Consider the following 27,151-nt stretch of genomic DNA (forward strand, 5'->3'; position numbering starts at 1 on the left):
ATTTCACTTTACAATTATATTCAATGTAATTTGATGAAAGAATAAATTACGAAAAGAAAAACTTGATGTCAAACTTCATCACCAAAAGTATTGCTTAACAACTAATCAAAACATACATACAATCAAACTCAACATCAACTTTTTCCATTAACCGCCGGACCAAACAAAACGTCGCTCGCGGACTACCAAAAAATTTTCTTCCCGCGGGAGCCGTCGAGATAACAAATGATGAAACAATGATGGCGTCTTTGTAGGTGGCCCGTGGAGGCACAACGCTAGGCCGTCAGGCAGGCAAGCCTCGCGGGGTAGCGGGCGACGTTGCCGCTCCTCCGCCTTCAGCCTGCGGCTCGACTCGGCTCGACAGTCGGCGAGTCGACACACACCGCGTGCTACCTTCGACCGATACCCGCGTACCGAACGCTCGCGTCGCGCCAAACTTGTTCAAACTCAGTTTATAGTTTGTTACAAACCTGTTCCCGCGAACGAAAAAAGTCATCCAATACGATACAAGATTCACTTCTAGCCTCCCTATAAGATAATCGTTCTATCGTGCCTACGAACTTGACCGTGAAAACTCGACAGAAACTTTAAAAAGTTTTTTGACGTGTGTAAGCTCCGGTCATGGTTGAACGAAGTTCTCAATAAACCGGTAAGTGAAACGGACATTACTGGATAACAATGTTTGAATGCGTGCGTTAGCCGTTGGCGAGATATAATAAGTTTTGATAGGTTACTTTTATTGTGCGATTGCTTGCGTTTGTCTTACATTCCTGTCGGCTCCGACAAAGCCCGATTAGCCAATCGAGGCAGGCTGTTTGTTAATGTTTAATTTCAAGGAACCGGCCCAATGTGTCATAACACCTTATTGTCTGTTGTCGTCTGGGTGGCTCGCGTTTCGAGTAATTCTTAGTAGAAAAAAGATGAGTTCTATTTTTAAATTTAAATCAGTGAAAGTGAAACGATTATTATTAGATAATAATAATCTTTTTAATCTACAATCATGAAGTTTGGTAAATTTTTAAACAAAGGAGGCTTCAGTTTCTTTGAAATCTGGTGAATAAGGAATGACTAACCAATGACTTAACTAATGTTCTTGGGTATAAATTGTCGATGTGTTAATAATTGTATTATTAATAGCCACATGACTGTCTGATTAAGCAATGATTTATTTATACCTAAACGACAATCAAAGTTTCGTAAAAGTTTGAGCTCGTATAAAAAGTTTTCCAACATATATATACAAAATATGCATAGTATTTAGGCAACTAAAAAAAAAGTTTTATTTTGTATAGTTTTCTTTATTCTTTTATTAATCGTCTGTCGACACTACAAAAGTGATTTTTAATATTGTTTTTGCGATGTAATTTCAATGAAAACAGTTTTTTAATTTTTAAGCTTATAAAAAATCGGAATTATTTCGGGCCTACTTTTATTTTGGAGAAAGTAAATAAGAAAAATCGTAAACATTTATCTGTTGTAGGGCAGTAATAAAGAACAGACTTTGAAATTAATTAGGGGTAAACGGGGAATTGTTTAAATCCGGTCTGGAATTACCTTGCTAAGCATTCGCCCCGCTAGATGAGCTATAGAACATGCAAATTAAAAAAAAAATAACTTCTGTTCTAATAAATATTCCTATGTCACTTAAATTTTGTACATTAGTTCCATATTCCAATAGGGATTTAAAGAATGTACTGATTTTTTTTTAAATCATTTCAAACTCAACCCTTCAACGAAAAGGTTGTCAATCCAATCGTAATGATTTAATTACTGAGAAATGAATTAATAATGTATTTTAGTTTCCGAGAAATCATATTTAAAATATGACATTTTACTTTTAAATGCTTTCCTTATTCTATATTATAATTATATTTTTAATTGTACTTTGTATAATAACGCCAAAAGTTAGAAATACGAACGCTTTTAAATAATTCTCCTGACATTTATAATTTTGTAATATCCATAGGAAAATTAATACAATTTAAAAAAAAAATAGTATGTCAATGTTATTTAAATATGTAAATAGGAATTCAACGCACATACATATAACAACGCACATACAATATGTACATGATTTAAATCCATCATATTTTTTTCATAATAAATTCTAAACAAAATACAATTAAATATGAAAGTGATAAAAGGTACCAACCTACATAAATGTATTCAAATCGATAGTATATATAAAGAATAAAAAAAATAAACGAAAAATAAAATGTGCAGCCGTCTTGCATTGACCCTAATTACTTCAGTATTGCATAAGGAGACGGAAAGAAAATTAAATCTTCGAATATACCGTTCCCGATGTCCCAAACAGTACCTACTAAGTTCACAAACCAATGAGCGTTCAATTTTTATGATGAAAATTTATTCGAAAACGAAACATAAGCCGCAGTGTTTGATATTCGGGAAGTTGATTCAATAAACTTCCAAAGACCATATTTATGTTTGCGGAGACAAATTGATTGGGAGAAGTTAATGATGTAAAGGAATTGGGTGAACGTCTGAAGCCTATTACGTAAGATTCTAGCTTTCTCGACATACAATTTAATAAAACACTGATTCCGCTTGGAGATGCTTCGCTTGAAGGATTAAAAACTAACCATTAATAATTGTAAGCATTCTTGATTATAACAACATATAACAACAGCCTATAAATTTCCCACTGATGGGCTAAGGCCTCCTCTCCCTTTGAGGAGAAGGAGAACATGTTCCTCAAAGCTGTTCCAATGCGAGTTGGTGGAATACAGTTGTGGCAGAATTTCTATGAAATTAGACACGTGTAGGTTTCCTCACGATGTTTTCCTTAACCGCTGAGCACGAGATGAATTACAAATACAAATTAAGCACATGAATATCCAGCTATCTTGGGTTTGAACCCGCAATCATCGGTTAAGTTTAAAACGTTATTTGTAAAATTAATTGCAGCTATTCGGTTTTTCAAGTGAACAAATTGTCAGTATTATTATTAGATGGCGTTAGGGTACACTACACTACACTGCCTATGAAAAACATGGGTAGTGCACGGGCACCGGAGGTCCGTCCCATTGGACTATGAAAGTGAGCTATTGGAAAGCGTACCTGTGATTATGCTAGTATCTGAGTGTATTTGTACACTATATTTGAACTGTCTGTCGATTGTATAGGTAATTTATTGTTTATTTCGCCATTCTTACAATATGGAACTGTAAATAAAAGTAAGGCTTTACGAGCTTTCAAGGAGTGTAAACATTGACATCCAAACTCAGGACAGCTGAAGATTTCTCATCAGAAAATCAAATAACTTTTTGTTGTCTTTCTGTTGTTGAGTTCGGGATCCCAAGTTCTAGTCATATAAACTAGCCATTACGCCAAAGTAGCAGTCGAACTACAAAATCACTGAAATATGGAGATGCCGTACCGAGATTGGACACCGTAACAATCTATCAGGAGGTCATTATTTATTGCAAACGGCTCGACTTTGATTTATTTACAAATAAAATCAGTAAAGGTTTAATATAAATAATATAATTAAACGTGATTGCAAACATTTTTTCATGAATGTTTATCGCAAATTATGTTCGTAATACATAATCGAAAACGCAATTAAATCATGCATATCAAATAATGAATTAAATATAATCAATTAAAAGATATATTCCGAGTTATTTTATATACAATTATAAAGCACATAAATTAATTTTATGCAGATTAATAATATCTATTTGTAAAACAATGTGGTTTTTTTAATTTGATTCATGTACTAAATAAAAAGGGTTTACTTGTTTATTTCCAGGGAGGATATATTACATACATATATAACTAACATGACTGTATTTTTAAATGTTGATAAAGAGTAACTACTGACTTTCTTGCCGATTCTTCTCAGTAGAATCTACTTTCCGAACCGGTGGTAGCATCACTTAAAATAGTTGTTAAATGACGATTCAAAAGTGCTTGCAAAAGCCTACTCGAATAAAGTATATTTTGGTTTGATTTGATTAAGAAATGATTTCAAGCTAATGATTAAGCGGCGTGGGCATATATAAAATAATAATTATTATCATTAAGAATGTACGTATAATATATATAAAATATTTAATATATTTAATTATAAAAACAATCGATGCATCTAATACATACTTCATATAAACAATAGAATAGATAGAAACAAACTATAAAGCTCTTCATACACGTAACTTTTTTGCGATGAAAAAAATTGTTCAACATTTGGGTTAGTAAAGTTTACTCTCAGTTTTTATTTGTCTGTGGTAACATAACTTTAAAAAAACACATACTTAGTATAATATGCATTCTTAAACTTTTTACAAAATGTATAGATTTTTAGTTTAGATTTTTGTTTAAATGCGTTATATTACACTACGTATGAGTACATACTTATCATACCAATATGTCTATATTTAAAAAAATGGCAACATTAACATATGGAAGCTTTATTTATTTAAATAAAAATACAGATACACAATGTATATGCGATACGGAAACGAATCGCCCATCAACACAAATTCAAATTCAAGTCATGAATTAAGAATGATAATATCGAAAGGCGGTTTCGAGCTTAGTCTATAAAAGCGGAATAAATTATTACCACGATAATATGTGTGTTGGTTTACGTGGACCTTGAAAATGTACATGTACGTATTTTGAATAGCTCTTTGAAACATTATTGCCTTGCCTAAGCTAACTTAATGGAGAAAACGGGAGTATTGTTCTGACATTACATAGTATCGTACTGGCAAACACTATTGACTTTTAATTGGTTAATTTGTGTTTACAATCTTGTGCTCGATGCTTATAAAAAAAGAAACTGTATTATTCAAATAAAATTTACCAAGTGGTGACTTCAAACCTTTTGTATGATTTTAATACAAAATTCGGATACTTGTACCAGTTGTTATTATAATTAATAATTATTCATTATTATGAATGTATTAAATTTTTAACGTATAATATTTAATTATTATTTTGTTATGTATAAGTTTTATAGATTATTTAAAATCAGTGTGATATTTTTTATAACATTGTAAAACTAGATATACCACCGTAAATATCTACTTTTTTTAATTAGCATTTTGCAATCCGAAGATCTAAAAGGCAAAGGTCTGATTAGGTAAAAGATACAGTGTTAATTTATTTAGTATTCTATCCTACGTTATCCGATTTAAAGTTCTTTAGGAGATAAATATAATTTTAAGTTTATGTTACTAATAATTGTAAATCGAGTCGTTAGGTTATTATTTATATATACCAATACAATAAATGTAAAGAAGTATTTAGAGAAAAAGTTTGAAAAAAAAATAGTTTTTATATATATTTTTTTAAATTACGAATTCCAAATTTAAAATCATTAAATAAGGTATATTTGACAAAATCCATAATTGTTCTTTTAGTTAATTTATAAAGATGCAATCAACTAGTGTTAGAAAAAGTTAAGTAAACTAAGTACTAAAATCAAGTCATTTTTCCAGCAGTACGTCTGTTTTAACCGAAGATTGCGGGTTCAAAACCTGACAAACACTACTAAGCTTATGTAGCTGTGAATGGTTATCATGATAAGTTGTAGTTGTTGTACTCACAAGGAGACGAGCTTTTTCTAGACATACACACATACAAAAGTTTTAAAAATGTGTATACAATTTACGATTATGCGAGTATTTAAATATATATGTGTTTTATGAAATTGTAATGTTTTGAGGATTCATAAATTTATCAAAATCGATTCATAGTTCAGTAACAAGCTTTGATCCGCAAATACAAAACCAATGACGTAATAAAAGCGTTTGAAATAATATTTAATGTGACACGGATCAAATGAATAAAGTTAAAACTTTTTTTTTGCTTCATAAGGTCAGCTCAGGTTTATTTAAAGTGTAGCGAAGCGTAGCTGACAAAAGAGGTAAGGACCAACGCAATTTAAAAATTGATTCACCAACTGACCATTCCGTGTTGATTGGTCATAGTCTCATACCGATACGTTTAGTAGTTATCAACTGACGCACAAAGATAATAAATCATTACACACAATATTAATAAAAGCAGCCTCTCCAATCGTGCCTTTCTATCAATCTCATAATTGTATTACACATTCAATCAAATTTTATAAATGCACGTCAGTTTTCTTAATTGGCTTGCCCATTGTTTTCATAAACGTAAAAGTATTATTCGCCTTACCGTAGTCTCCCTGAAACATGTTGAACGTTCCTCGATAAATGAGACGAGGAAAATTCAATAAAATATATGTTCTTTTTATTTATGAAATATTTTTATTTATGATTAATTATGAAATCTCAAAAGCTAGTAGGTATACGTACAAATTAGAAATTGGGCAGCTCCTTATAGGGTGTAGATTTACAAAACTACATCCCTAAGGGAGTAAAACAGGGTTTCGAAATTTGTGTTTTAAAAGCCGCAGTTTCATCTAGTATTACACATAAAGTACGAGCTTATGTAATACTAAATAATTATAATCGAGATCCAGCTGAAAAAAAAATGTATTCACATTATATTTTACACCGTTATAATTGTGTTTTCTGTAATCAATACAGAATTTGTTACTGAATACACTATCATAATCAAGAATATCGAATCTTATAATAACACTGACAAAATTGCTTCAATACAAAAAAATATTGATAAACAGTTGAGAATTTTTGTATTATTATTCTTGGATAATGAAATTTAGCTCTCGTCCGATGAATAACTCGTTTAAATTTTTCATTTACTGGCTGAACCTGTGGCTTTATCCGCGCTCAATCATCATCATCATTACATAATATATAACAAAGTCGCTTGCCGCTGTCTGTCCCTATGTATGTATGCTTAGATCTTTATAGAAGCACAGAACTGATTTTGATGCGATTTTTTAATAGATAGAGTAATTCGAGAGGAAGGTTATTCTATTTTAAAATATTGATAATTTTAGACGTTTATAATGCGATGCCGTAAATAAACAAATTCTGAAGTATATTAAGTATCAGCATTGCACCCGTGCGTAGCCGGGGCGGGTCGCTAGTATAATATAAATATAGTTAAGTATGAAATTTTATATACTATGAAATTGTAATTATGATCTTCTTCGATTTTGTCAATGAAAATTCACGAGGAACAGTAGCTGGAACAGGATAAATTATAGAATCTGCGTCAACTTGCACTGTTTATTGGTCTGACCCAGATGGAAACCGGGATCGGGTTTTACCTTCCTACGAGGTAATTGGTGTCTGCAATAACACTAGTTCACATTCAACATAACAATAAGTATTGCGAGGGAATTACTTTAATCTTAGAAAGGATAAATAATTTAGTAAAAAAGAGTTAAAATTTTACAAAATTTCTTGGCTGTTTCTGTACAATGCTGTGAGCTGATATGGCCCAGTGGTTAGAACACGTGCATCTTAACCGATGATTGTGGGTTCAAACCCGCATTGGAACAGCGTGGTGGAATATGTTCCAAGCCCTCTCCTTAATGGAAGAGAGGGCCTTATCAGAGCAGTGAGCATTTACAGGCTGTTACTTTACTTTACTTACTTACTGTATAACGGCCAGTAGTTGTGGATCAGTTACTTCGCCAATCCCGATTGTACAGACAGGTCATACATCATCATCGGAGCTAACAACATGTGAAATCGTACTTCGTAGTTTAAAAGGACTGGCGAACTGTTATATATGTTGATATATAATCAGAATTTGTTTATTTACTACATGCTTGTTTTATATACATATAAACTTTCCACTTGAATCGATCTATTGAAAAAAAAACTGTATCAAAATCCGTTGTGTAATTTTAAAGATCTAAGCATACATAAGGACACAGGGATTCTGATATACAGATGAACTTTCGTATTTATAATGGTAGAATAGATCAGTAGGTATAATTTTATTAATAATAACCATAGAGTACCGAACATTAATTGTTATAGATACTCGTTCCTAGGTATACTTCTTTATTTTTTATGTATAAGACTCTATGACATTTCTTTTGTAAAATTGGTAAAAAATAAATGATCGCTGTATATTTATTTGTCATACTTTAGTAAAACTGAACAATTTTGTCGTGTGTGAATTGGCATGATTAATTCGTAATATAATTTAGGTAACTGTTTATTCATCTTGTTTACGAGTTTATATATAACTTACTTACCAACTGATAATTGTCGGTTCAAATCCTGGCAAGCAGCACTGAGTTTGGTATTCATCTCGTGTTTGGCGGCGAAGGATACCTTCATATATCTAAGTTCAGTGATAATTCAAATGCGTATTCCCTAACCCTCGAAGCCCAGCAGTGGGAAATTTATAGGCAGCTACTAGTAGTATAGACCTTCACGATGTTTGTTCATCCCTGATATAAATGCTACTACTAACAACTAACGCTAACTAACTTGCTATAAAGTTAAGATAATTTTGCTTCATTTAAAATACGTACTACATTAAGCTCGGTGTTATAACTACTAATATGCGTTATGGTATACGAGGGAGTGCATATAGGTTATATCTATGTTCAAGCTTGAATAGGTTTTGCAATATGACGGGCGTCATCCACGATATTAAATTTTTGATGAAGTCATATTACATACGTATCGTAAAATATTCACACTATATATGACTATATATTCAGTTTCGCACTGTTGTTGTTATTCTTTTTAATGCTGACTTAGAAACATATATTATTAGTAATCTTATACGACTTCATTCGACTCTCAATTACAGATACATATGACGTTATTAAGGTCATAACCATCCGGCTTTGTAGTCGGGTAGTCTTTTCAGGCTTAGTGCGCGTCATATAGGAAGCCTGAAGTTTCTTTCATGTAAAGGGAATGCATAGGTAAGACAAATTGGAATATATCGCTGTTGAAGTAAGGCTATAAGGCTGAGTTCACACTGAGTATATCTATATGAAAGCCTCGAAAGGCAAGAGGGGTACAGTTAACAAAACAAATATTTACATAAATATTCTATAGTGATCAAATCTATCAAAGATAAAAAGACTTAGATTTATTTGTTTGATAAAATAGCTAATTTTCTAACAGCTTAGCTATATTATGTGCAACTAATAGTTGTTGATTAATAAGTATATATCTTTTTTTATAATAACACACTATTCCATTTAACTACTTATATTCACTTTTACTTCTAATGCTTCGATAGCAGTTTTGCTAACCAGTGGTATCGTCAATTCAATGTCAAATTAATTGCCATTTGTCATTTGTTTTACAATTTGTCTGTCTATCTGTCTGTCTATTTGTTCTGGCTAGTCTCTTGAACACCGATTTTGACAGGATTTCCACAGATAAGATGTAATACGAAGTAACTAAGGTTACAACAATAACTTTTTTTTTAATTCAAATGCCAACGAAGTTGTGGTCACAGGTAGTACAATATATAGTAATAAATTCTATACTAGCGCAACGCTTCCTATGGACGTCGAGACTAAGGATGTTCGTCATTATTAAGTTAACGGTCTACGAAAGCCCCATAAGTCATCACATTCAAAGGAACGCTTACTTAAAATGATTTGTACGTCATAGTGTTACATAATAACATTTTATCATTTATGTTAGCTTTACTTATTATTATTAAAAGAAAAACAAGATTTCAATAATATTCTTCTTTTTTTTATTTGTTAGTTTTCTTTGATTGTTATATTTGAGTTTGAAAAAAATATTACCTTATATTTCAATAAGGGTGAATCTACTTGATTTGATTATAATATAATCTGTATAAACTGACTTCGTGAAAAGAAGGTTTACAGGAAATTTAGTTGCATTTGTTTTTTTTTTAATCCCTTTGTGACTCCTAATTATTTATCTGTTCGAGGTGGTATCTTCAATTGATATGTTTACCGTTTAAATCCCTCATATTTAAAATTTTTGTAGTTTATTGAAAAATATAAATTTTTAATTTCGAATATAATAAAAACATCTTATTATGCCGGGTTTTATACATACGTGTTCTAAAAGAGAAATATTATATAGGACAGACAAATCCTATTACAAGCGTAAAAATATCTGGAGCGTTTATCTTTTTTATGTATGTAATGGGGCTCATGAAGGGTGACCTTCATTGACTTGGAAATCACCGCATAGAAATTAAAGTATATCTGTCACCCTTCTTCAAAGAAGTGGATCTTTATGTTCCCCAATTCCCCCATTGTCGGCGATACATTATCTTCTTTATCTATTTTTATCCTTTTTTCTCGCAATAACGGTAAAAGGTGTCTGCTTTCCGCAAATATGATTGAGTTAATTATTAGTAAGTGCAAGTTACGAAAATTCTCATACTAAGACATCTTTATATAGCTGAGATATCATAGACTAGTATTGGCGTCCATCTTCACGGGATCTTCATAAGGGATTGTAGTCGTACGTTAGAGTAATTATTACTTCAGTCTACTTTTTTCTTGGGATTCAAGATTGCTTCATATCAAGTTTCATTAAATTCGGGTCTTTACTAGAGCTACTTTTTTTTATATATTTTCACATTATAACTTGGATATGATGTATTTATTTATATCTTCTTATCTTGTAAGATACACTGTGGTATAGTACAGTAACAGCCTGTAAAATTCCCACTACTGGGTTTCTTCCTGCTTTCTCTCCGTTTGAGGAAAAGGTTTGGAGCTTATTCCACCACGCTGCTCCAACACACTGCTGTGGGTTGTTGGGCCATGGTGTTTTCATATCTTAATGTTTCTGTAATTGTGAAAAGAAGTAGTTCACTGCTTAATTTCTTTAATTAGACAGACAGATATTAAAACAAACCGGTTGAGGCGTTATAATATGTAGTGATTTTAAAACCTAAGTATCTAATCCTGAGTTGGTATTAGATGTTGTTATCACGATCAGCTTACAGTGTAAACGTAACCTTAGTATGCCATTCACTTTAACGATGTTTGCAGAACACCAACGAAACCTCTAATGATGCATAATCTTTCATTCTAATGAATTGAGATGCATTGAAATATTTTTCCATACAATTTATTTAACAAAACTTGGTTTTATTACTTAAATTAAAAATACATAATTATAATATTTTATTCGACCAAAATAATATATGTAATTTTGTATATAATTATCTTCCTTCAACAGCCAACGTACCAAATGTTGGGTATAAGCTTGCCTTTGTTTTACGCAATTTTAACACCATTGGCCCAAGTGGCACCATCGAGTTTGGTGATGTTGTCAACCCATTACGACCAATCAGGGTTTCAACGTCCACGGCTCAGCCATTTGGTCAGGATGTTAGCCACCTGCTATTCGTTTCGCCAGGTGCCAACTTCCATTATATTTTAAATCCATTTCCCGTTTTCGAACATGAACTTTCGTTGTGCATTCATGCATACGTTTGTATCTTAGTAACCGTCTATGCTTTGCAATGACATTAGGGTGAAGAAAAATGTATCTGTAAATGTTTTTGCAGGTGACATTTTAATAGTTAACTTGAAAGAACTATTTCTGATAGCTATGAGCAATTTTTCCTAAAATCAATCAGCGTGATCAGAACAACGATTAGATTGGAAACAAGAGCTATTACAGGATTCAAATGTAAAGGTGAATCATTGAAACTTAGCCTACAATCGTGTTTTTTACGCAGAAATATGCCACAGCTTGATTGGACATCATACCAATTAGACCATACTTGTTAAAAAATCACATTGGGGTTAATTTTCAAAGCAGAATAATTTGTATCTTAAACCAATATATTATGATTTTAGATCGAGTAATGTTCAAAAATACTTACTAAAAATAAATGTTAAAATCCAATAGACTTACTTTCGGGGCTTTATCAGTTCCGAAATAATAAAGACTCGATGTTATTTGATTCTAGACATTTCTAAAGTCTCAATATTATGCTTAAAAAATAAACGAAATAACATCGACGGTATTAAAAATCCTACTCACGATCAAAGATTAAATGAAAGTGTTTTCAGATAAATGTGTTAAAGATTATCTTCATCGAAGGTTGCATATTAGAGAGGTGGAAATTTCTAAACCTATTTCTGAACGCTTTGATCAGCGAATGGGTTTATGAAAAGGAATAGCTCGAGATTTAGAAAAACTGGAATTCAAATACATTTCAATTACTTTTAAATATGATATTGCCAATGAACGATACTATTTCGAGTCGATTCAGTCTTTTTGTATTATGTTCCTAGTTATATAACTGACTCTATATGTTTATTTACTACATAATATATTTTTAGCATTCTCCTTCGTTCATTGAAACTCTTCACATCTATAATTAGAATTTCTATTATTATATGCGCCCCTTCATTATTCATAGCCGTGATAATCGGCTGATCAGGATCGAGGAAATTATAATTAAGTTTATTGGAGATTATAATGATGTTAATAATGAAGTAAGATGTACCTGAGAATTCGATACAAATGAGCCAAACGCTTTTGATTCAGCTTAAATTGGTTCTATCAATGACGAATTATCTCATTTGATTTTTTCTCTCGTAACTATTTCAGAACGTTTTGAAACGTTTGTAATTTTTCCATCGCGATATTTTATAACAAGAATATTAAATTCACGTTTATCATGTCGATAGCTCAAAATTAAAGCAAGTAAAACTGCTAAGTGCATCCACATACATGTATAATAATATTGTACATTAAAATCTTGTATGGAATTGCGCGGAATATTTTGGTAAATGTTTTATAAATATTGACCTCGGCAGTTTAAATTAAATTATAGTATATTTGTTGAAAAAAGAAACATGCATTAAAAAAACTAAATTATTGTTAATTCTAAATAATATTCAGCCTAGTAAAATAATAGTTTTAATCAAGTACTCGATCTAAATTCAGTTACTAAGTACTATAATTTGTATTATGCTGTGTCGGTGTGGCGTGAAGGATGATTGGGCTATTGCTTTCAAAGATATGAAATACATAATGCATGCCATGATTGAAGGTGCATTGGCTATATACCGTTTGCTATATGAAAAACTTCATTATGGGAAGCAAATAAAAAATATGACTAAGTATTTTCTTTCACTTTTGTAGTAAGTACTTTTAAATTTCAAATAATTCGATGCTGGATTATTGAAGAGGATGAAGGTTTATTGAAGGTTCGCAAGTCGAATCGGTGAATGGCAGAAATTTCAGCTTATCTTATTAGAGATTTTCAAATTGTTTATTATTTAATATAGAAGCATTCCATTTATTTTTTTAAATAAGAAAAAACCTTCGTCTGATTCTATAAAATGGAACTCTACCGGAGACGAACCGTTAATAAATTGAGTATATCAAAATATATCTAAATACTAATCTATATAATATCGTTAAGATAAGTTTATTAAGAAAATAAATAATTAAACGTTTACATACACTTTTGTGTACCGCAATAAAGCCCTAGATGGCGTTGTTTTAATATTAACCAATAAAAGTGTGCAGTTACAATTAATAATTAGATATAATGATTGATGAATTAACTATGAAGAAAAAAGTATATTCTGTTATAGTCCAAGAGCCATACCGGCAGATTACGTTATAGTAGCAAGCTCCATGTTAATGCCAGATATATTGCCTCATGTTTCTAACTTTTAAAATGACGGACTTTCATACAAAAATTTAACCCATATTTCACCCCCTAAGGGGTAGAATTTCCAAAATTCCTTTCTTAGTGTGTGTCTACTCAATAAATTGATCCTACTTACCAAATATCAAGTCCCTAACTTCAATAGTTTACGCTCGGCGATGATGAATCAGTCCGTCAGAATTTGTTATTTTGTTAGACATGGCATGGGGACTAGCAGGAACTCTAGATATTAGTTTTCGTATTTTATTAACAACAACAACATTTATAGGCTAAACAATTATCGCTGTTGGATGATGATTAAAATATGCTCATATGTATTTACAGCACAAAAACTCTGATTAAAAAATTGCCGAACGACCTTTATATTTAATTTTTAAAACAAATAATTACAGAATTCCTAAAATGTTGGTGACTGAGGACTTTAATAAATTCATCCTAGATCATCCAGTCATCACTTTGGAAAATAATTCTACAAAAATTGAGAACGAGCAAAGATATTTTTGTAAAGGAATATTATTTGTACTATTTCTTAAACTCAACACTTATTGTATGAGTCTTGATAAATTACCTATAACAGCAAGCTGTGTTATAGGCATATATCAAGCACGTGCTCATATAGCCTGGACTGCTCAACAGTATTTATTGACGTTGATTTAGACGTTTGTCTATACAACGTACCAAAAATTGACATTGAAATTTCAAGTATCTAACTAAGATGGACCGTCAGCTGTATGTGAAGAGACAAAATTTTTCAGGTCCTACATAGTATTCAGCGAACGCAAACGTTAGCGCGATTTAAAGGAGGATAGTGGCATCTAGCGGCGCGTGTTTCAAGCTCTCGAGGGGAGGACGGGTGGCCACCCTCCGCTCCAAACAGCTGTTCCAATGTCCGCCCCATCTCCACCCTCTTATCTTGCAACACTCGCATTGCGCTTTTATTAAATTACAGGTATAAACAGACGGGCAGACAAACAAGTACTGCTTTATCTTATTTGTAAATTTATAGATTTATTACAAAACGTTTCACAGAAATACATTGTATACAATATTCTGTAAACAATATTCTCTGCACTAAAGATCTTGTTGTCATCTTATAATGCTAGGCCAAGAAAGGCCTAAGAAAATTGAAGAATACTGTTCTTGATAAGTGGTAAAGGTCAATTTTTGAACAATTATAGCCATGAATACTAGTATTTCAAAATTAACTGAAAAGTAAAAGATCAGATAAGGGCAGTAAAAAGTCGTCATCCGTTCAACTAACTATAACATCTAGATTTTAAACTAATATCATGACGAATTTGGTAGTAAAAAGTTTAAATTTGCCAAGGAGCCTTGTAAAAAGCTAGGAATAGCTGCAGAGAGCTTACAGAAAGCTTAAAACTTATGGAAAGTTGGTGGAAATCAAGTTTAAAGCTAATTTTAAGTTGATCCCTTAGTACAAATACGGTCGTGCAATCATGTAGATAACAAATTGCTCGGAAGGGTTAATTGGGCCACCTGTTGGTAAATGGTCACCAACGCCCATATATATTGGTGCTGTATAAAACTTAAACCATTTCTCACATTATCAATGCATCACTAACTTTAGAATGGCCATCTGATGGTGACTGGTAACAAACGCCCATAGATATTGGTGCCGCATAAAATATTAACCATTTCTTTTAAGAACCTGTGTGGTATTATTAATCAACACGAAAAATGTATAAGCATCTCATTGCTGACCAAGAATATTTAGCACCAGACATGCCAAGACGCATAATTATCACTTTTACTTAACCAAAGAACTAAATGTTTGTACGCTCTCTTAGCCGACTTTCGACACGACTTTTGAAAGTTCTTTCGAATATTGATCTCACATAAAATAACTACAATTTATGCATTTTTGTTAATTACAACAATTCGGTTACTTTTATTAGGTACAGAATTTAAAATCTTAAATTGACAAGGTATTTGAGTTATGAAAGAACCCTGTCAAATTTACAATTCGACGGTGCCAATACAATCGGTAAGATTTTTGTTTCGCTGCACTTTAAGACTTTAAGCTTCTCCTGTAAATTTCTCAATTTCATTTTCAATAATATTTTATCAGTCTGACTCGAGTGTGTCCTATATTCTGCACATTATAATTTCCCAATTTGTATTTTATTTCAAACATTTACTAATATCATCAAAACTTTTATTAATTATACAATAAACGTTGCTAGTAGTTGTAGTTCAGAGTTAGCAGAAGTTTTTGATTTATCGCGTTTAGTTAAATTTACAAATGCGACTGGATTATTTTGTATTTGTATTTTGTAAAATTAAGACTCTTTTTCTGTATTAATGTTGTCAATTCTGTTTATTATTATGTAGTAGTTAAAAAAAGTAAAGTAACGGCATGTAAATTTCCCACTGCTGGGAAAAGGCCTCCTCTTCTATTAAGGAGAGTGTTTGGAATATATTCCACCACGCTGTTCCAATGCGGGTTGGTGGAATGCACATGTGACAGAATTCCGATGAAATTAGACACATGCAGTTTTCCTTCACCGCCGAGCACGAGATGAATTATGAACACAAATTAAGCACATATATATATAATAGTGGTGCACCTATGAACCAATGGGCCATTTCAGCTCTTTTAAGGAAAACGACAATGAAATAATATTTTTTTACGATAAGCTTTTGTTTCAATGTAGCACCTATCTTTTCCAAGCAACTTTTGGGTAAAGGATATGACCAAAAAATACCGCTAGAATTTTTACTTTGTCATGGTTGATCAGACAAAAGATACCATCGAATATCTATGTTGAGCTTTTGACCAATCTAATAGCACCCAACGAACTTCTAAATATCGATACTAAATTGTTGAATGGTATAATAATGTCATTAAATGTTTACTATTAATAAAATAGTTTTTTATATCAAATTAACATGTTTAACATGTTCGGGATATTTTTGTTCGGTGGAGCTCGATGTTTCGACATTATCTACGAATGTCTTGTTCACGAGACCGAAATAAAAAACACGGTAAATATACCGAAATTAATAACTTTATTAATAAAATAATTGTTGATAGTTGTTTCAATCCCATTTTCTTGTATTTGTTAAAAATAATAATCATAATATTCTTCGTATAATTTGTTTTGTAGAGACTGGACTCCAGGTAATGTTTGAACATAGCTTAGGAATGAGTTAAGCGAATTCTTTGTTGGTGTCGTGGCGAGTTGTAAGATAAGATAAGGATTGCGCAGTGGTCACGCAATTGGCATCTGCGCCAACTGCAACGGGTTCGATCATCGCTCGTTAAGCAAATTACTTATTCCTGTTTTAAGGAATTCGTCATGGTTTAGATGTTACTGATATGAGTATATTTTCACATAAGACTTATAGAAAGCATTACAGAAATCAAGATTACTTAAAATGCAATCGTTTGTTAATTTCAATGGATTTTTAATAATAGGTTTTGTTTTTATTAAATGTTTTAACCATTATAATTTTCGAATAAATTATACGCAAAAAAATCCTTATAGAATATTTAACAAGTGAAATAATTATTCTCCTAATTCGTTCTTACTCCTAAGGGATGCAAATATTTTATAAATATAAGTTATATCTCCTTAGTTGAACCAACCAAAAATATTTGTTAATTGTTTACGAACGCTGTAAAAACAAGTTGAATTTTAAATTAATAGTAACTTTTAGTTATAATTGAATTAATTAAATAAATAATTCATTAATTTTAACGGCACCATACCCTCAGAATGCGATAATTCTCATACTAATGAATATTGCGTTGCGTGATAGATATGGTCAAATATTTCGATAAAATACAAACAACCCAAAAAATATTTAATTAGAAATACAACACACATCTATAAAGAAAACTCATCAAGCTATATTAATGCTTATATGTAATGAAATAGGGATGAAACTCGCTTGAATTGTAAATACACACACTTACGTAGCCCACCGTACCGATTAGTCACTGATTGGAGATGCATTCGAGCATGAGACGATGATGGTCATTGAACTTTGAAAACGGTACAGTTTTTAATTTTTAACAAAATAATTAATTCTATTTTAACATTTAGGCTTTATTTTTTAAGACACACAAACACATTATTTCATAAAAAAAAAACGTATATTATCTATAATCATACCCAAATTGCATCGTAATTATAGTAGTTCATAGTCGTATTAAGAAACATAACCAATTAAGATCACGAGATACGGTCAAAATCATTAATAAAAACTTTATATTATATTATTATTAAAAATATTTCTTACTTAACAATACAAATATATCAATCTTATATCATTACCTTTTACATGGTTTTATACTAGGTTGACAGTGTTTTTATTTAGTCTAGGTAATTGCAATTTCCCGTTCAAAGTGCATTGTATACTGCAGTATAGATTGAACGTATGTGCCCTTAGTATAATTATTTAAAGTTCACGTAACACCTCAATTTACATAAAGATATGTTATCCTTTGATTTCCGTTCATTAATGTTCCCAAAAAGTCTGACGGTGACTGAAATACATTCTTTATAAGTCGAGATCTAATTATTCTTATGTCGGCTACTGCTTTCAATATCACGTTTGAAAAACTAATGAACAATCTTAAGATCAAGTGTAACAGAGATAGAAATTAACAGCAGTACAAAATGTTTTTTATTATTTATGTTTTTATTAGACGTGTGGATTATAACATATATATACAGATTATGTTTATATATAATTACTCGATTATATAACACTTCAATCAGTATTTATGCTACAGTGACTATCTCTTCTCAATGAATGATCAATTTGATCGGTTACACATAATCCTTGCATAAATTATAATGATTATCTCAGATGAATATCTTCTAGATGTGACAATAATTATATATATTAATTAATGTTAGAATTACATATAACTATAAAAGCTTTACTTTCCATTTAGTATATTATTATGAACCAACAATGGTTCTAAACATTTACGACAATTTTGAATGTCAATTATTATTTCAAACTTAAAGAATCTCTTTCTTAGCTTTCTCTTTTTTTCTTCTTTAGAACCGAAGACGTAGTAATCTATTGGCATTCAATAATTTTGAATACAATGAACGATCAACTTCCCTGATCGGTACAAACGAAGTTCTCCCGCTCCTGTGCCTCAATATCAAATATAGTGGTCCCTTTTACACATACTTATTTATTTATATGTAAGAGTGAGAGGCAGTATCGTACGTCTTTACTAAACAACGTTTCGATCCTTGAACTTTTACTTTGTATTTATTATTTTTTTATCGAAATCCCTTGAACGATGTAACCGGTGGCCGCCGGTGTCGTTTCTTATTATATCAGTATCGTTGTCTTTATCACTCTATAGTATTAGAGAAAGAGAGAATATAAATAATGTTGCTTTGGGTATTGCCGTCCTTTTCGAATCAAATTGTTGTCTTTTTTTAGAAAAGTAATACCTATTTTCAAGGTAGTGCATTTTAGCTTTAAACGAATGCTAGGGTAGGTGACGACTGTTTCAAAATTACTTAACTTTTTAATAAAAATGACTTTAATGGGTAGTAGCTTTAATTTGTACATTTCAATCTGAAGCGTTGAAGTCTTTTATATGCTGGCAATAATTTTATTCGTAGGTAATATGACTACTACGCGTGTGTCTCGTTCAAAGCATGTTCTTGTAAAGATTAAGTGTTTAAAGTGCCCACTGCTGGGAAAGCCTCCTCCTCTTTTGAGGAGACTTTGTTTAAGATTTTTTTTCCCGCTAAGTCATGTTATCTTCATTCAATTTAAGAATAAATAATAATAATTTTCAAATTCCAAAATGCTGACTTTAATGTTATTTAGGTCATCAATAATCACGAACAAAAAGTAATTCATATCGGCCTGAAGCGATTGGGGCAAATTCCGCACGGTTTTAAAGTCAGGAAATGTTTTAAATCTTAGTCACTTAGTCATCAGGATCGCATCGAACAGAGAACGGCAGCCGGGACCCGCCTCCGTCGACCGGTTTTTACACGTGCGTCCGTGGTACAAGGTAATAGTTTCTGGGACGTAACAAGTTTATTTTTTGTCTGTTGATTAAAGGGTTGGTTAAATTCACTCATTAGTAATATTTATGAGCGATATTAATTTGTTTTTTTTAGTGTATCAAAAATGAAATTTAAATGCGCTGTTGCAATACGCTTCTTATAAAATCAAAATCTAAATCTCAATCAAAATCTAAATCTCGGAGCGTCTTGATATTCAGCCCTAGACTTATTATAGAATTCAGTGCTATTTTTAAAAACATTCTCTCTCTTCGCAGGAGATTTATAGACAGATACTAGTAAGATAAATCCTACATTTATAAAAATAAAAGAATTAGAAAGAGCACATTAAATATTCAACACATTACCAGAAATAATATAATGTACTATATACAAATATAAATAAACAAAAGCACACATAAGAAAAAAAAATAAAAATCAATCGAACCTAAATCGAAATATACGTTGTTCAAGCTTTTACAAGCACTTTTGAATCATCATTTAACAATTATATCAAGTAAGCTACCACCGGTCCGATGTCGCCAAATTCTACCGATATGAACTGCTAAGAAATTCAGTTCTTACTCATTTTCAACATTTAAAAAATCAAAGGAGACTGGACAAGAAACTTACTAGTTACTCATTTTCAACATAGGAAATCAAAGTCATGTTAGTTGAACTTAATTAATTTCTTAAACGATCGTATTTTCCTCCATAGCTTCTCACTTGCACTGTTCTTTGGTAGCAGGACTCCGAGCCTGCTCTCCAACCTCCCCACTCACAAATGTAACGGGATTACTAATATTGTAGAGGACCGCAGGAACGTAACATCAATAGCTTCAATGCTAAGTTTAATACTTACAAGCTGTGCCTGCGACCTTGAACGCGTTTGAATTTAACAAAAAAAATATTGTAGCCTAAGTTACTCCTTATCATATCAGTTATTTGCCAGTGAAAGTCCCGTTAAAATCGGTCCAGCCGTTCCAGAGATTAACCGGAACGAACAGACAGACAGACAAAAATTGTAAAAAATGTTATTTGGATATATGTACCGCGTATATCCATATACATTGAGTAAAAACGGGCTATTTTAATATTACAAACAGACACTCCCATTTTTTTATGTGTATTCATATATGTAAGTCGATAATCATGTTATCTCAATGGACAGCGAAATTAAAAATGTTGATTGTATAAGAAAATTCGATTTGAAAAAAAAATCGATTTTTAAATGTTTAAGTAGATTAGCTACCGTCACCGTAAATAGCTATCTTCCAATCGAGTCATTACACTGTCCCTTCATTCAGATGCCTGTTATTTGTAAAAAAGAGATAGCGATACATGTTATGCTGCTGTCTCGCGCTCTGACTGTCATTACGGGCAGCTATCAATCAAGTGCGTTTTATAAAACGCCCGGCTTATGTTTTACGCGATTTCATTTTAATCAGGGTGTACTAATAAATTACGATGGCGTTGGAGCTTCCAGGAAGAGTCACGATTTATTGCTTAAATAATTTCGTATAAATTTTCAAAACAATATATTTCTTATAACTTACTTATTATACAAATAATATTAAGGGGAATATTTAGTCCATAATGATTAAAAAACATATAATCTACACAATTGATGTTGTTATTTAAATCTTATGCGTTTATAGTGACGTATGTAGTTGACTGCAGGCTCTTACAACACAAAATCGTTTCTACTCGCGTCTGAGCATTATGAAACTTACTCGAAGGTTTACTTCAAATTGAAGTTTTCTTTCTTATAGCTTTACTTTGACAGTTTGTGAGAACATTGCCCTTTATATAAATATACATTTGAGTTTAGCGAGGAAATACGTCGGCGAACTTCTGCAATCTTTTTCCAGTTCATAAATATACAATAATGTTTGGGGTGAATAAAAATTCAGTATGAAAAACTGTTTTTAAATAAACTTTAAGTCTATCACAAAAACGAAATTATCTAAAAGAATTTGTCACTTCAGATAAAAATAAAAGAAACAAATAAAGAAATGTAATCGACAAGGAAACAAAGACTTTTAAATCCATTGAAACTTTATTTAAATGTTTGTTCAAGAATTTAGAAGCGTAAAAACAAGAATGAGATATCGTTTTAGGCTGTCGTTACACTTCCTACGTAGTAAAACAGTGGAGATATCATGCAAGATACAATTTAAAACTTGCAACAGATCACTAATGAATTATGCAAATTAAATTTAAATATACGCATTAATTAGATGTATAGTTAGAGTAAGAAAACCTTCGTCAGTTTTCAAATTCATTCGTTTATCAAGTCTTTTACTCTTAGTACCTTTTGAATCTAAACATCAAATCATCGCGACGCAATATGTCATTCTCAAGCGGTAAAGCAGATTCTCGCTTATATGGAGCACACGAAAATAGATCTTAAGGTGACGAACCTTTCCTTACCCCGACTGTACTAAATTGATCTAACTTCACATTGATATTGACAGAACAAAAGTATGTTATTCAGTCTAAACACTAAAGTAAAAGTATAGTAAAGTAACAGCCTGTAAATTTCCCACCGCTGATATAAGGCCTCCTCTTCCATTAAGGAGAGGGTTTGGAACATATTTCACCACGCTGTTCCAATGCGGTGTGGTGGAATGCACATGTGGCAGAATTTCGATGAAATTAGACACATGTATGTTTCCTTGCGGTTTTTCCTTCACCGCCGAGCAAGAGATGAATTATAAAATTAAATTAAGCACATATTCGTACATATGTATGGTGGTGCTTGCCTGGGTTTGAACCCGCAATCATCGGTTAAGATGCATGCATTCTAACCACTGGGCCATCTCAGCTTTAAACACTAGAATATGAATATTAGAAAAACGCGTTCACGTACAAAATGTACTTGATGATGAATTGTTTTATAGAAAATATCATCGGATATATATTCCTATTCTTACGTTTAATCGCAGTTTATTAAGCGATAAGCGACACTTTGATTTAATCCTTTTTGTGGATAGTAAATTGTCATTTGAAGAAGATAAATTATTTTATTTATCTAAATTATAGCTTTACAATATCCATTAGTAGTATAGTGTATATACTATTTACTTGGTGGTAGGGCTTTGTGCGAGCCCGTCTGGGTAGGTACCACCCACTCATCAGTTATTCTACCGCCAAATAACAGTAGTCAGTATTGTTGTGTTCCGGTTTGAAGGGTGAGTGAGCCAGTGTAACTTCAGACACAAGGGACATAACATCTTAGTTCCCAAGGTTGGTGGCGCAGTGACGATGTAAGGAATAGTTAATATTTCTCACAGCGTCATTGTCTATGGGTGATGGTGACCACTTACCATCACGTGGCCCATATGCTCGTCCGCCAACCTATACCATAAAAAAAAAAAAAAAAAATAAAAAAAATAAAAAAAAAAATACATAAAAATACAAATTCTTATTTAGAATAATTAATATTCAATGTAAAATTATATTGACTGTAATATTGATTGGGCTTTGCATGTGTTTTCTGGTGTAATCTTTACATAGTATAAAACAAAGTCACTTTTTCTGTCCCTATGTCCCTTTGTACGCTTTAATCTTTAAAACTACGCAACGGATTTTGATGCGGTTTTTTTAATAGATAGTGTGATTCACGGGGAAGGTTTGTGTATATAATACATGAACAATATAGTAAAGAAACACTGATAATTTTAGAAGTTTGCAATGTGATGTCGTTAATAAACAAATTCTGTAGTATATTTAGTATCAGTATTGCAGCCGTGCTAAGCCGGGGCGTGTCGTTTTCATATATAATCTTACATGCATGCACAGGATATAGTACTATTGTAGAATATATCGTGTCTGACATAATAGTATCATTATATGCACAAAAATATATATATAAATAATACAACATATCGCGCATTAATGAGCTCAGCTATATTATAAAATTATGAGTGGAGAGCTTTTTGCACAGGTGTTGGAAATTTACGAGTTATAACTTCACATGTGGAGCTTCATTAATCTCTAAAATACACCAACTTTAAGACAGTATTATTATTAATTGTTCTGATAGAAACAACGTCGTATTCAGGTTAAATCTAGATTTAAAGTATATAATTAAATTGGATTCATTTATTTCTAAGTGTATATTATTTATTATATATAATTATTTCTAAGTGATATCAGTGAGCATTAATATATAATGCTCACTGATATCATTCAAGTTTGTATCAAGCCTTAAGCGTGGGTTGTAAGAATAGAATTTGTTTGCTGTGATGAAATAAAACAGGCAGTAAAGATGAACTTACAGTTAAGTTACTTTTATCGGCGTTGTTGAGAATTAAAAGAACACGCTGTATCAATCTATTATATTTTGTTATTAAAGGTTCTTTTTTTAAAATGAACTTTGCCTTATTCATTTGTTTATTTGTATAACGTATACTGCACATCTGCTAAATTCAGGTGTTGCAGATATCATTGGGCGTAGTTGTTTACTATCAAGTAAATTTCCTGTTCGTTTGCCATTTATGATACAAAAATACTACTAGAAATCAAATCATCTCATTATATGTATGTTATCCCTTAATCTGTTCATAGACTGCGTTTCCGATATAACTAAGAGCTGACATGATTCGGGTTCAAACCCAGGCAAGCACCATTATAATGTATGTGCTGAATTTGTGTTTATAATTCATCTTGTGCTCGGCGGTGAAGAAAAGCATCGTGAGGAAACCTGCATGTGTCTATTTTCCCTATTAACTGGTCTAATAACCAGCATTGGAACTGCGTGGTGGAATATGTTCCAAACCCCCCTCTTAATGGAAGAGGAGGCCTTAGCCCAGCAGTGGGAAATTTACAGGCTGTTAGTTTACTGATATAACTAAATATAATATTCTACCTTAGTCAAAATTTATCGAAAGTACCGTTCGTCTGGACTTAAGTTTTAGATTGTTAATTTATTAAGTGTACAATCTTTAAACTGCATAGTTATATACAATTATCTTAACCACAAACGTTATGACATTTTAACATAATAACTATGGCAACATAGTGTCACTTACCAAGACTGAATTGTGCAAGAAGTTTGACTTCCTCGAATTTATTTTTAAACGCATACTGCCATCGTATTCGGTAATAAAGGATTACGTATTAGATGATATTCTACTAAATTTTAACCCAATAATTTGACTTGGAGTATCATGGCAACACTAAATTATTCTAGGAGAGCAAGCTTTACTACCAATGAACAAATGACAATTGCTTTTTTTAAATTTTATTCTTCATTAGATAGTATAAAACAGTTGCTTTTTCTCTCCCTATATCCCAATGTATGCTTAAGTCTTTAAACCTACGCAACGGATTTGGATGCGGTTTTTTTAATAGATAGAGTGATTCGAGAAGAAGGTTTATATATAAAAATGGATAATTCCGTAAAGAAACACTGATAATTTTAGAAGTTTCTACTGTGATGCATATCATTGCATCCGTGTGAAGCCGGGGTGGATCGCTAGTGTTATTTAAAAGATCAAAATTGATTCTTAATTTTTTTTTAATAAGATATTACGAAGGTTATTTTTTTAAGTGAGTTTACACAGAAGACGCGTCGCTTTAACGTAAAATTGAATAAATTTTAATAAAATAAACTTATGAAATATAATCTAATTTGAATTTTTTTGCTGTCTCTATGCTAAGTCGTTTCACACACACTAACCCATCGCAGCAAGAACGTCCATTATTTATGCAATTGGTAGATGGACGTTCAAATGAGCTGCCTGATGGTAAGTGGTCACCACCGCCCTTAGAATGGTGTATTTTTGTACCATGTACACGAAACGTAACAATTCTAACCATGCTGCTTTTTGGGATAATATATATATATATATGTATGTATATACATATTATTTGTATATGTATATATTCATTGACTTCATGAGTGGACAGCATACATAAATTATGTATGAATGTATACTTTGATAATATTTATATATTTTTATATTACCGAAAATAAAATAAGGCTTTCTTTCGCTTTCTATTTTCTTTTATCGAACTTCTCTCCGAGGAACAAAATACCCTTTCCATAGCATACATTATAGCGAGTTTATTGTTATATCATGTAACAATTTATTTGTCTTCCTGTTTATTACCGATAAATAAAAAAAGTAATTGTTATTTTTTTCGATACCCCATATTTTAATTTCGATCCATTAAGATGAAATTATGTACTGCTGTTGGTTTTCGTTTAGTTTTATTTCTATAGTACAATCATGACAACATACGCTAAAGACATGTATAGTACGACACAACTCAGATGTAGCATCGGCAAAATTCGTAATAACGAACACATCCGAATTAAGAATTCTATCCCAAATTATCAATATTTATTTCTTAAAGCACATGTGTAGTGCTTTATATATTATTGGGCATCGAACAATAAATAATTGCTCAATCTCTAAACGTACTCTGATGAATGAATAGTTATAAATAAATTAACGAATTGTGATAACTCCATTATTCGAGTAAATATTTGTGCCCTAATTGTAAATAAGTAAGGGATTACTCAAATATAAAATTAATTAACTAAAGCAAATGGATTCTCCATCGCCCATCGCTCTTTACCTAATTTCGATATTTCATTATAGCTAAACAATATTTTCTTTAAATTTATTCGAAGCCTTTACGATTAATTAATATTGATATTCCAAAACTTTTAAACGATCTAAGTTTGATTAATTGAAATTTTTAATAGACAATATTGTTTCCGATAGGGTATGGAAATCTAAATTAACAATTGTACACGTTTACATAATAAAAAATAGATTAACGCGTTCGCGATACTTTTAATAGACTTCCCTATTTTCGTACATTTAGACGAGTTACATTAAATAATTTCATTACATTAATTTATGAGCCTTCCGTGTCAGAACTTTGCAATCACACGAAGCACTTCTTAAGATTAATTACTGATGAAAATCTCTTTAATAATCTAATTAATACTTGAGATTGATTAATTTATTTAAAAATTTCACAGCGTTCGTGTTTTAAAATAATTATAAATCATTCGACATTGATCCCTCTTAAAGAGTTATTTCAGCCTATAATCATGCACGTCTCAGTGGATGAAACGTGTGAGTCAAGATCTTCTTAATGGATATTCAAAGTTGTAAATACAATTCTCAATGCAAGAAAACATCGTGAGGATGTCAGCGTGATTCGAAGGGAATCCTTAGATATGTATAAACGGCAATCTAATATTAGAAATCCGTATCGGAATACACGACGATTAAACAGTTGGGTCCCTAATAGAAATTAAAACAGTGTAGCTTTCAAGCTATTCTATTGTCGTCACATTGGTTCTATATTCAAATTTAAAGAAAATGAGTTGTAGTTGTAGTTAGAAAAAGTTGCCTGGATTTGGCGCGGGTTCCATCACAGGACTAATTATTGTGAAAAGCAGCATTGTAAATCTGTTTATTTGAAAGGAGCAACTGTGCTAGTTTCTTGCTGTTTGTTCTCGCTAAATACTGCTTCTCGTGCTATGATTAAATTGACGATTAAACTTCAAAATGAATGAATGAAGTTCACTTGAATAAAATTTGATTTGGTATTTCCGGTAAAAAATT

General features: G+C 31.5%; 1 protein-coding gene across 2 annotated transcripts in view; it reads left to right on the forward strand.

Annotated features, from left to right (window-relative positions):
• Positions 1-369: 369 nt before the first annotated feature.
• Positions 370-27,151, forward strand: part of LOC124543101 (dystrophin-like protein 1) — a 229,487-nt gene continuing 202,705 nt past the window's right edge. For both annotated transcript variants that reach the window (XM_047121147.1, XM_047121146.1), the window contains exon 1: positions 370-649. The gene's annotated coding sequence lies outside the window, so the exon portion shown is untranslated. The remainder of the gene's footprint in view (positions 650-27,151) is intronic.

This window comes from Vanessa cardui, chromosome Z, assembly GCF_905220365.1.
Source record: "Vanessa cardui chromosome Z, ilVanCard2.1, whole genome shotgun sequence".
NCBI classification, from domain to species: domain Eukaryota; kingdom Metazoa; phylum Arthropoda; class Insecta; order Lepidoptera; family Nymphalidae; genus Vanessa; species Vanessa cardui.